Source organism: Vidua macroura, chromosome 2 (genome assembly GCF_024509145.1).
Source record: "Vidua macroura isolate BioBank_ID:100142 chromosome 2, ASM2450914v1, whole genome shotgun sequence".
In the NCBI taxonomy this organism is placed as follows: Eukaryota; Metazoa; Chordata; class Aves; order Passeriformes; family Viduidae; genus Vidua; species Vidua macroura.
Window position 1 is genome coordinate 99555123 of NC_071572.1, and position 9288 is coordinate 99564410.

Genomic DNA, 9288 nt, shown 5'->3' on the forward strand with positions numbered 1-9288 from the left:
TTTTCCAGTCAAAGAATTTCAGACGTGGCAATTACAGTACACCAACTTTTCAAGTTCTGAACTAAATATTTCAATTAATATGCAATTTTATTTAAAATATACACTTTCTTCCTGATAAAGTATTTTTCCTGTTTCAGAAATGTTTTCCTGGGATACTTGATAAAATACTTTCCAACAGAACAGAGAAGGGTTATTTTTTGTTAAAAGAAGGGTGTTATGGGGAACATTTCTCTTTCACTAATTTGTCAACCTCCTTTTAAGTACAGTGAAAGTCAAATGGCTATTCCCTTCAGTGCTGGTCATAATATTAAAATCACAGATAGGCAATACAGGAAAATTATAAAAATAGTATTGTTTCATGAAGTAAATCAAGTCAAAGTCTGACAGTCCCTTAACAGTGAAGATACACTCAAGGTTTTAATAAGCACTGGAAGTTCCTATTAAAAAAAAAAATCTATAACATCTACCATCAATATGAAAATACTTCAAGTGTTGTCACAGATGCTCACTCAACATAATTCTCGAAGTCTGAGAAACACAATCCACAACTCTGTTCATACTATGTTACCACCAGAAGATGAACACTAAAAGGTTGTAAAATTAATGCAGTACTCTTGTGAAGGAAACACTGACTGCTGAGCAAATGCAAGTGCACGTCAAGAGCCAAACAGTTACCAGATCTGACTCACACCCAATAGTCACAACCTGATCTACTTGGAGCACAAATGGCCAAGCACCACAACAGCAAACCTTAGCACTGTAGGAGTTTAGTGTGCTATAGTAAATTAATACTTATGTCAGGTTACCTTCATACTCCAGACTATAAACCACAAAGATTTAGGAGCAGCTTCAAATGCAGTTCAGGCATTCATGCCATGGGTACTATAACCTATATAAGAATGCATAGCAGATAATTGGAAATACTCCAGCTGTTCAAGTTTAATGCATTTGTATTCATAAGCCAGCAGTTTTTGAATCTGAGCCAAAGAGGCTAAGTTTTTAATAGTAGCTGATGTAGGAAACTAAACTTTTGAAGGTGAGGACTACACAGAGGAAAAACTAGACAGTTATAAACCAGTCATCCATAAAGGCACAATATGTTCATGGACACTTTCTAGCTCAGCTTGCCCAGCACAAGTGCTGAATGTTTGGCTGTACACAGCAAGACCAGTGCAACCCAAACTACCTCAAAACACCACATTGTGGTTTTAAATGTTGTTGTTGTTGTTATTATTATGTTATTTTAAAAACATCCACAATCCTTATCTGGATGAAGTACCTGTAACTTAAATGCTGTTGCCCTATGAAGAATTCAGTACTTCCCACCTATTTGCCCATTCCTCATATACCTCCAAAGAAGTCTAAGCTTTTAGTAAAGGGTAAGTGCAAACCTAACACAAATTGGAATTATCTGTTAATTTTATTTGGAACTACTTTGACGGCGTGCATTTTACAATCACAGAGCAAATTGTCAGCAGCCAGGTGCAAACCTATACCTAGTTTTTAGCAAGCACATTAATCCAATGCACTGACACAGACAGGGTGCAATACTGTGACCTCCTTTGTCTTGGAGAACATCTTCCATTTAGATACTCATGGGAATAATCCCCAAAAAGAAATGAGGAGAATGAACTGCATACCATATTTTTTGCACCACTTGTAAAAAACCTGCAATGCAATTCCACTTTATTTATGCTACACTGATCTAAACTATGTTTTGTTTTACACTCTTGTAAGTCAAGAATTTCCTTAAATCCTCCTAGTTTTACTTTTATACCAGTAAAATTAGATTCTTCTAAGCTTCTGCCAGGACTGGATTTCCTTCAGTTTGTTTTCTGAAAATCACATGGCTTCAAAACCAACTTGGCCTTTCCCATTTAACTGTTACTTTTGCCTTCATTTCTGTTTAATAACATGCTTAGTTTTTGAGAAAACAAGCAAATTCAATGCCAAGAATCAAGCTAGTTCCTCATTTGTCATTGACTCCCTTTTCTCAGAGACTGTGAGTAGCAACGAGAAATTTCCAAAATAATTTTTCATACGATGCCTTTAAGGCAAACTAAAAACATGGATATATTTTTATTAATAAAATAATATGACCTGCAATTGGTCAGTGAGATAAATTTATTGCAGAGACAGCTGCTGGTGTTGGAGCTACAAAGAGTGCATGACTCAAGCAGAATGAGCAGCTTTTAAAGAACTCTTATGAAACAGCTTTTTCCTGCTCATTCTGAAATATGAAAACTCTGCTATCCAAATGTAGGATCAATGAGCCTACAAGTCTAAGAGGCTTTAAAATATCTCTCCACTGATTATTTTGGAAAAGCTGTAGATCTCTGCCTCCATAAGGAACAGGACAACAACAGAACATGATAAATCAAGGCAGACATATGAAAACTACTTCCCAAGAGTAAAAATTCACCAAAAAAAGTCTCAAAAGGTCTTCTGAGGCCTAACATTCACATTTGAAGGGTGTTCTATTATCAAGAATTTAAACTCCTTGAAGTCAGTTCTGCTAAATCGTACTAGCAGATCCCACTTGCACCACTGCAAGCAACTGGTCAATCAAGTGAGTTAAACTGTAGGACAGATGCAGTTTAAAATTAATCATATAAGAATTGATCAGTTTTAACACAGAAGCTTCCTGACTGACTTTACACACAAAATGTGCAAATACACAAGTGAATGAGAAATGTAAGAATAAACAGAGAGGAAAGGCTTGTACCCCAAAAGCAGAATGGTGAATCATGATCTCAATTCAGTGCAACTCTTGAAGTCCGAATGTGCTACTCATTCAAGAGTTCTCCAATGGAGGAGTATCTGCAACTACTGAAGGGGAAGACCAGCAAAACGAGAGCAGGCTTCTCAGGTGATATTAGCAATCCTTTCTCCTAAGTTCTACACCATCCTCCTAGAAAAGTTTAAAGTTTTAGTTAATCAAAACACCATGGGACCAACTAGTTTGATTGCTCAATCAAGTCAAGAGAACAAAGCTGCTCTTAGCTTCCTCTTTTACATATAAAGTTGCAACACTGAATAACTGTTACCAACAATACAGTCATAAAGTCAGAAACTGATTTGCTTTGAGCCATATTGCCATGATGTACATACTTAAATGCACTGGGGTACTTTAAAGATCTATTACTTTATTTATGGTAACTTATCCTCACCATCGAAATGCTGCCACTGAGCAGAATGTACAGATAAACGAATATTCTTAAATGGGGGCAGTCAAGTTATTAGCAAGCCTGAACAAATTAAAACAAAATACATTTCACCTGCATCTACAATTACTCATTGCCAACAGTCACTGCTTACTTCCACTGCTTCTTTTTAATCCTAACTTCTTAGTATTTCATTTCAGTATCTTCAATCCACTTTCATACTAGACTAAATGGGTAAATACTTGTCTTACAGTGTCATCCTCCCAATTTACATTTTTAATAGACTGTACAGGATTTGCAAAGGCATGGTAACTCTTGTGTTTTATGACATTTATTCTCACTGTAGAAAGTCCCCTAACAGTTTATCAATAAGTAGTATCTTGAAGCATTACTGCATTGTTATAGTCACAGCTCTCCCTCATTGCCAAGACGTTGCAAGTCACCAAAGTTTGTGCTGAACCTTCTTACCCATTCAATTTCTGCTTACAGATTAGCTTCCAGCTACCTGTGCACTTTTTGCAGACCATTACTACTTGATTTGCTATCCCTACCTAAAATGTGTTCTTCTGCCAAAGTAAAGTTACTCAACTTGCTGTTCCGTTGTCTCTATTTCCTTCTGTGAAGTTATCTAGTAGATACAATTCTTCCAGTTAAAAGGACAACAAACTACAAAAAACCAAAACCTTGCCATTTAAAAACTGGAACTTAGAGAAGAAGGATTTATTTTATAATCAAAGGAGTAAGACCTGGTATGGAGTATGCTACGTTAGTGAGGGGAAATGGGACAACAGCTGGGCTACATGCCCATGCTTGTAGGATCTTGTATGCCACAGACATTGGGTCTGTACACTGGGGAAACTCAACCCCATTTACAAGGGAGTATTTACGCTTGTGAACTATAGAGTTTTTTTACTTTTTACTGCTGGTAACAGTAAAGCTCAAGGTTTGCTAAGTTCTTTTTCACTTCAAGTTATTCAAAATCAAAAGCAAATAAGAACTGAGCATCACAGATTTAAATTCAACCAAGGTACAAAAAACCCAAAGCAGATTCAAAAAGAACTGTTATGCAGAAGGTAAAGTTAACATTCGTGCCCTGCATATTCCTCTTCACTTCCAGTTACAGAATAAAGTTACTACCTACCCATATTTGTCACAGTATAAATCCTTTTGGACCTTGTTGAAGACATTTATTACATCTTAAGAAAGTGCTGCACTCCTTTTATTAATAGGTAATAAAAATTACCTCTACTGGTCAAACTGGGATTGTAAACTTGTAGGTAATTTAATTTTTGACAACTTGTTATGCACCAAGCCATTCAATATACAGTAAGGTACAATATTTTCTACTGTCTATAAATGCAGAATTTTTTAGTGTATCTTCTCACGTGTCCTAAATGCTTTGGAACAATCAGTGCTCCTGATTAACTTCTGTGGACTGGTGTTGGGGTGGTGATTGATGCCCAAGGTATTAAACCAAAAGAAAGGATACCAGTGTTAGCCTAAAGTGATGTTCTGACTGCAGAACATCGTGAGCAGAAGGTCCACATATCCTGAAAAAGTAAAAACTTAAAGAGAGACAAAAATATAAATTCTGTTAAGAACGCTGGTAGATATATTGGTAGGTCTGATGAGACTGAGGCCAACAAATGTGCTTGCCTAGACATAAACAGTGAAAGGTTTCTTGGAGCCATGAACAAAGAGGGCTATGCAGGTCCAGTCTAACTCAGTTTGAAATGTGCTGTGAAGACATCACAAATGAGCACGCTGCTGAATTTTTATCAAGTATTTAGAAAATAAAAGGATATTTCATTCTTGAGCTACTGCAATTCTGAATACAAAAGCTTTCAAAACAATACATCCAAGAAGAGCAATAACAGTGCTCTACACAACTGTGCCATCAAAGTGAAGACCAACAGTTTCTGCAGCATGTGTTGTAGCCAAAAAGATTATCAATACAACCAAGAAAAGGTGCATAACCTAACAAGTGAGTATATCAAGAGTCCACCATGAAAGGAACAGCTAAAAATTCTATTTCACTATTGACAAAAGAGCATAGCAAACGCTATTTGAATTTACATTTCATTAAAATCACCTATGACAGGTTAGCAAAAAGTCTGCAGATTTTCAGTGGTTACAGGCTCAAGAGTGTGTCAGCAGCTGGAATAGGACCAGATTCCTGGGGGGCAAACAAAATTACTTTGAAAATATTTGTTCCATCTGAAACCAAATGTAAATTAATTGGAACAATTAAAGATGACAACCTACAAGAAACATGTAATAGTATTAAGTGTTACAGACATTTCCTAAACATCCTGCTACCTCATCAGCCCCGAGGATGACAGTCCAAAATACCACTGGACATAAACACAACCATTAAACTTCATGAATAGAGAAGATTAAGAAAAAGGCTGATACTGTTTTTCTATTGACATCAAGTGAACATCAGCATTAAGGAAGCTCAAAGTTTACTGTTTATAGCAAAGAACAAGCAAAAAACCAGTCTTTTCTGTAGCTCAGGAAACATTGGCCCCATGAGCAAAATAAACATTCTTCATGTTTGCTGAACAGAAAAAGCAGTGCACTCATTCCAAACTATTATCACTTTCCTGAGATACAGACAGTATCTTTTAGTTAAACTAAAGGCTTGACAGTCCAAGTCAAATCCATTTTTACTGAGATCTGGTCCTACAGGAAAAACATCAGCTCTCAATTTAACTCATGCACTCTAAATTGCAGTGAAGTTGAATTTTACTACAAATTGCCTGGGAAATTCCCCAAGTCAACAGTCTTAAAGAAATCAATGATAAAATATAGAAGTGTTATTGACACCTATAACAGAGAGAATCCAATTAATATTCTAGATAATAGAAATGCACTGATGGAACATGACACTATCTGTAGACATTTTAGCAGAGCTTGAACTAGAAATCCCACAACAATTAGACAGTGGAAGTGAAAAAAAGATACAAAGTTGCTAGAAGAAGATAAGAATTCCTGAGGTTCCAGAAGGCACTGACAAGGAACATCAATGGATGCAGACAACACTGTCTAGAAAGTAGGCCTGCATCCTCACAAAAACTGTCTTCTCTGGTATCTGTCTGGGAATGAACAAGACTGCATGTTTGCCAGTTCAACCCAAAAAGGGGGACAGGGCTGGGTTACAGGATTTGCCACTGACAGAGCCATCAATAGACAATCAGAACAACAGCACACAACACCTTCCTAGCATTCAGTATTTCTAGAGACCAACACATGTACAACAGCATACACTATTGCAGAAGTGACCTGCCAGCAAGGGAAATTGTGGCATTGTCTAAAAGTATTTAGATATTAAAACCATCTAGGACAAAGTACTGACAAGAATGAAAAATCGAACCTCTCATCAAGTCAGGCTTTAAGAGTTTTTCTCAAGTCCTAAAACAGAACACTGCAGAAACATGTTCAATTAAGCAGTTAAAGCTGCAATAACAATTCTAAAGGATCTCTTTGAGATCTTCAGCCAAAATGATCATCAGAATAACACTGAGCTAGCTGATGGAGATCCAAGTTCAAGTATAATTAAATGGCCACGAGGCAAAGGTTAACAAAGAAAAGCATCCCAAGATCCACAGGACTCACAGCCCAAAGCAAATGAGTTACTAGTCCAAAACATAATCCAAGTTTCTGCAGCTCCATTACATCACTGCCTATAAAAATCTAAAGCTTTTGAGTTTTAAGTTCACAAACTAGTAGAAACTCCAACTTGAAAAAGGTAGAAATGTCATTGATGGACTGAAATCAGGTAACTAATGCTGGGAGCAATGACCTGACCGTCATGAAACTCATACACCCAGAGCCTGTCATAGAGTAAAAAGCCTCAGAACAGCTCCATTTGCCTTGAGAAAAACCTGAGACACTCACCTAATTTTGTTTTAATATTATCATCTACAGTAGTCAGCCTGTGACTCTGCTCAAAGCCAATTACTCACCCCTCTGACCAAGTGAGCTAAGCAACAGATCACTGAGTCCTGGCCTTTCTGAAGACAAGGATCTCTGTCTCTCTTAACCCGGGCTTCATCTGCTAAAAATCAGTGTCCAGTGCCCCTATGGAACTCATATAGCACATCAACTTTCTCCCCCAAAGTCACCAGAAAGATCATTCTGGTGTGGTTTGCACAAACAACTCCCAGATTCAATATAAGTGTGTCAGGATGATTTGTGTACACAGAGTGAATCTAGATTAGATGCCATGTTTTCAAACTTGACCAGCACTCTTCTTGCTCCCTCATGGCTGTCAAGACCTCTATCTAATTTGCCAACATTGAGTGCTAGAGATACTCAGCTACTTCTGACTTTCACATGTGTGTACAGCTTTCTCCCTACCTGACAGCTTGCTACTTCCCCGTTCATCATGTGATTAAATTTCATAATAATTTGAGACCATTTCCTTAAAAAACAAAAAAGAGGCATAAAAAAATGTAACTGATCATCATTTTTGAATTTTAAGGACCACTGATTTGCTGTGACTCACACTATTTCACAACACAGAAAATAAACACATCTACGGATGCAGATTCACATCAGTTAAATTTCTACGCTGTATAAAGCAGAAAGTTTCCCATTGCCATAACAACAAAATTGCTTCTTTTAAGCAGAAAGCTTAGCAGGACTGGGTCCTAGAGCTTCTGAGACAGAAGCTCCCAAGTACTCAGCAGCAAAAAAATTAAGAGATTTTAAGGCTCCTTGAAAATTCAAGGCATTTCTAATCAGGTATGTATTTGACCAAATGCAGACTGAAATTCTAAAAACAAAGAACATTTCACAGGAATTACTTTGTAACGTGAAATGTTCTAGAATAACACTTGACATGCAAGGTGGCTAATAAAATGCCTTTGACAGGATTAAACAAATGACTAACACGTCTTAAGGTGCCATTTATAACATTCTTCTGTTACCAAATACATTTTCTCTTGTTTCTGCTGCTTAATTTCTATACTTCGCACAATAAAAATCAGATGGAAAGTTTCATTTTTGCTTTTAGCTGGTTTCACTTTCTAAGTTCCCTGGAAGCAACGAAAAGTTTCTGTTTAGGTTGGGCGATATTCGGGGAGGGGGGAATCGGAGTAAAACTGGCTGAAAGAATAATGCCTCTGCTAGGAGTCGGCAAGATGATTACCGTGGTTTCGGGAAGACTTTTATCTACATAGAGACGCTCAATCCCCTTAGCTGGGCGTATGAGGGAACCTTTTAGGGCTTAGGCGGAGGGCAACAACAACAATAACAACACAACAACAACGAGAAAAAGGTGTCGAGCACCACCACTGCCTTCTCCTCCCCGCCTGTCACAGCCGGCTCAGCTGCCCTGGTCGCGCTCCGCATCTGTTTCTTTCTCCGGCTCAACCACCGCCTCCTCCCGCGGCCGCCGCGCCGCAGCCCGGCGCTGACAGCGGGCGGATCCCCGCGCCCCGGCCGGCAGAGGCACCTCCGAGCGACGGAGGGGAGGGAGACACAAAGTTTCTTTCGCGGGGCTCCGTCGGAGGCGCCGGCTCCCGGTCCTCCCCGGCGGGGAGCGCCGCTCCTCAGGCAGCGGGGCAGGCAGCGGCGCTGCCCCCGTCCCCTCGCACCCCTCTCGCCGCCCCGCGGAGGGGAAGGCGGCGGTTCGCCATCAGCGCCTACTCACCGCCATGGCCCCGCGGCTCTCCCGGCTAACGGTCCGCGCTCCGCCGCCAGCGGGCAGCGGCGCCGAGGCGGGGAGCGCCAGGGGGAGTTCCCGATGGCGCAGCTCGGGCAGGGGCGGCGCTTCCCCCACCCCTTTGCCCGCCCACTCGAGGTACCTGCCCTCTGGCCGCCGCCGCTCCGCCGCCTCCTCCTGCCCTCCCCGCAGCTGTCACTGCCGTCCGCTCCCGCCGCCGCTCCCGCCCCCGCCTCCGCCCCGCCGCCTCAGCGCTACCCGCCGCCTCGCCCGGCGGCGCGCGGCCGCCATCTTTGGGGAGGGCTGGGGGGGCCGCGAGGGGGCAGTTGGCTCTGGCACGCAGTGCGCCTGCGCGGAGTGCTCCCGTGCGGGAGGGCGGGGCCGGGGAAGGGGCGGGGCAGTATGTGGGCGTGGTTTGGCAGTAGAGGGGCGTGGCCTGTGAGAGGGCGTGGC

General features: G+C 40.8%; 1 protein-coding gene across 4 annotated transcripts in view; it reads right to left on the reverse strand.

Annotated features, from left to right (window-relative positions):
* The window catches only part of FNDC3A (fibronectin type III domain containing 3A), a 111251-nt gene extending 102191 nt beyond the window's left edge, over window positions 1–9060 (reverse strand). For 3 of the 4 annotated variants that reach the window (XM_053969898.1, XM_053969892.1, XM_053969899.1), the window contains exon 1: window positions 8978–9060. The gene's annotated coding sequence lies outside the window, so the exon portion shown is untranslated. Of the gene's footprint in view, window positions 1–8823; window positions 8850–8977 lie in introns of those variants that run through there. The other variant, XM_053969894.1, reaches the window with a different exon arrangement.
* Window positions 9061–9288: the final 228 nt, after the last annotated feature.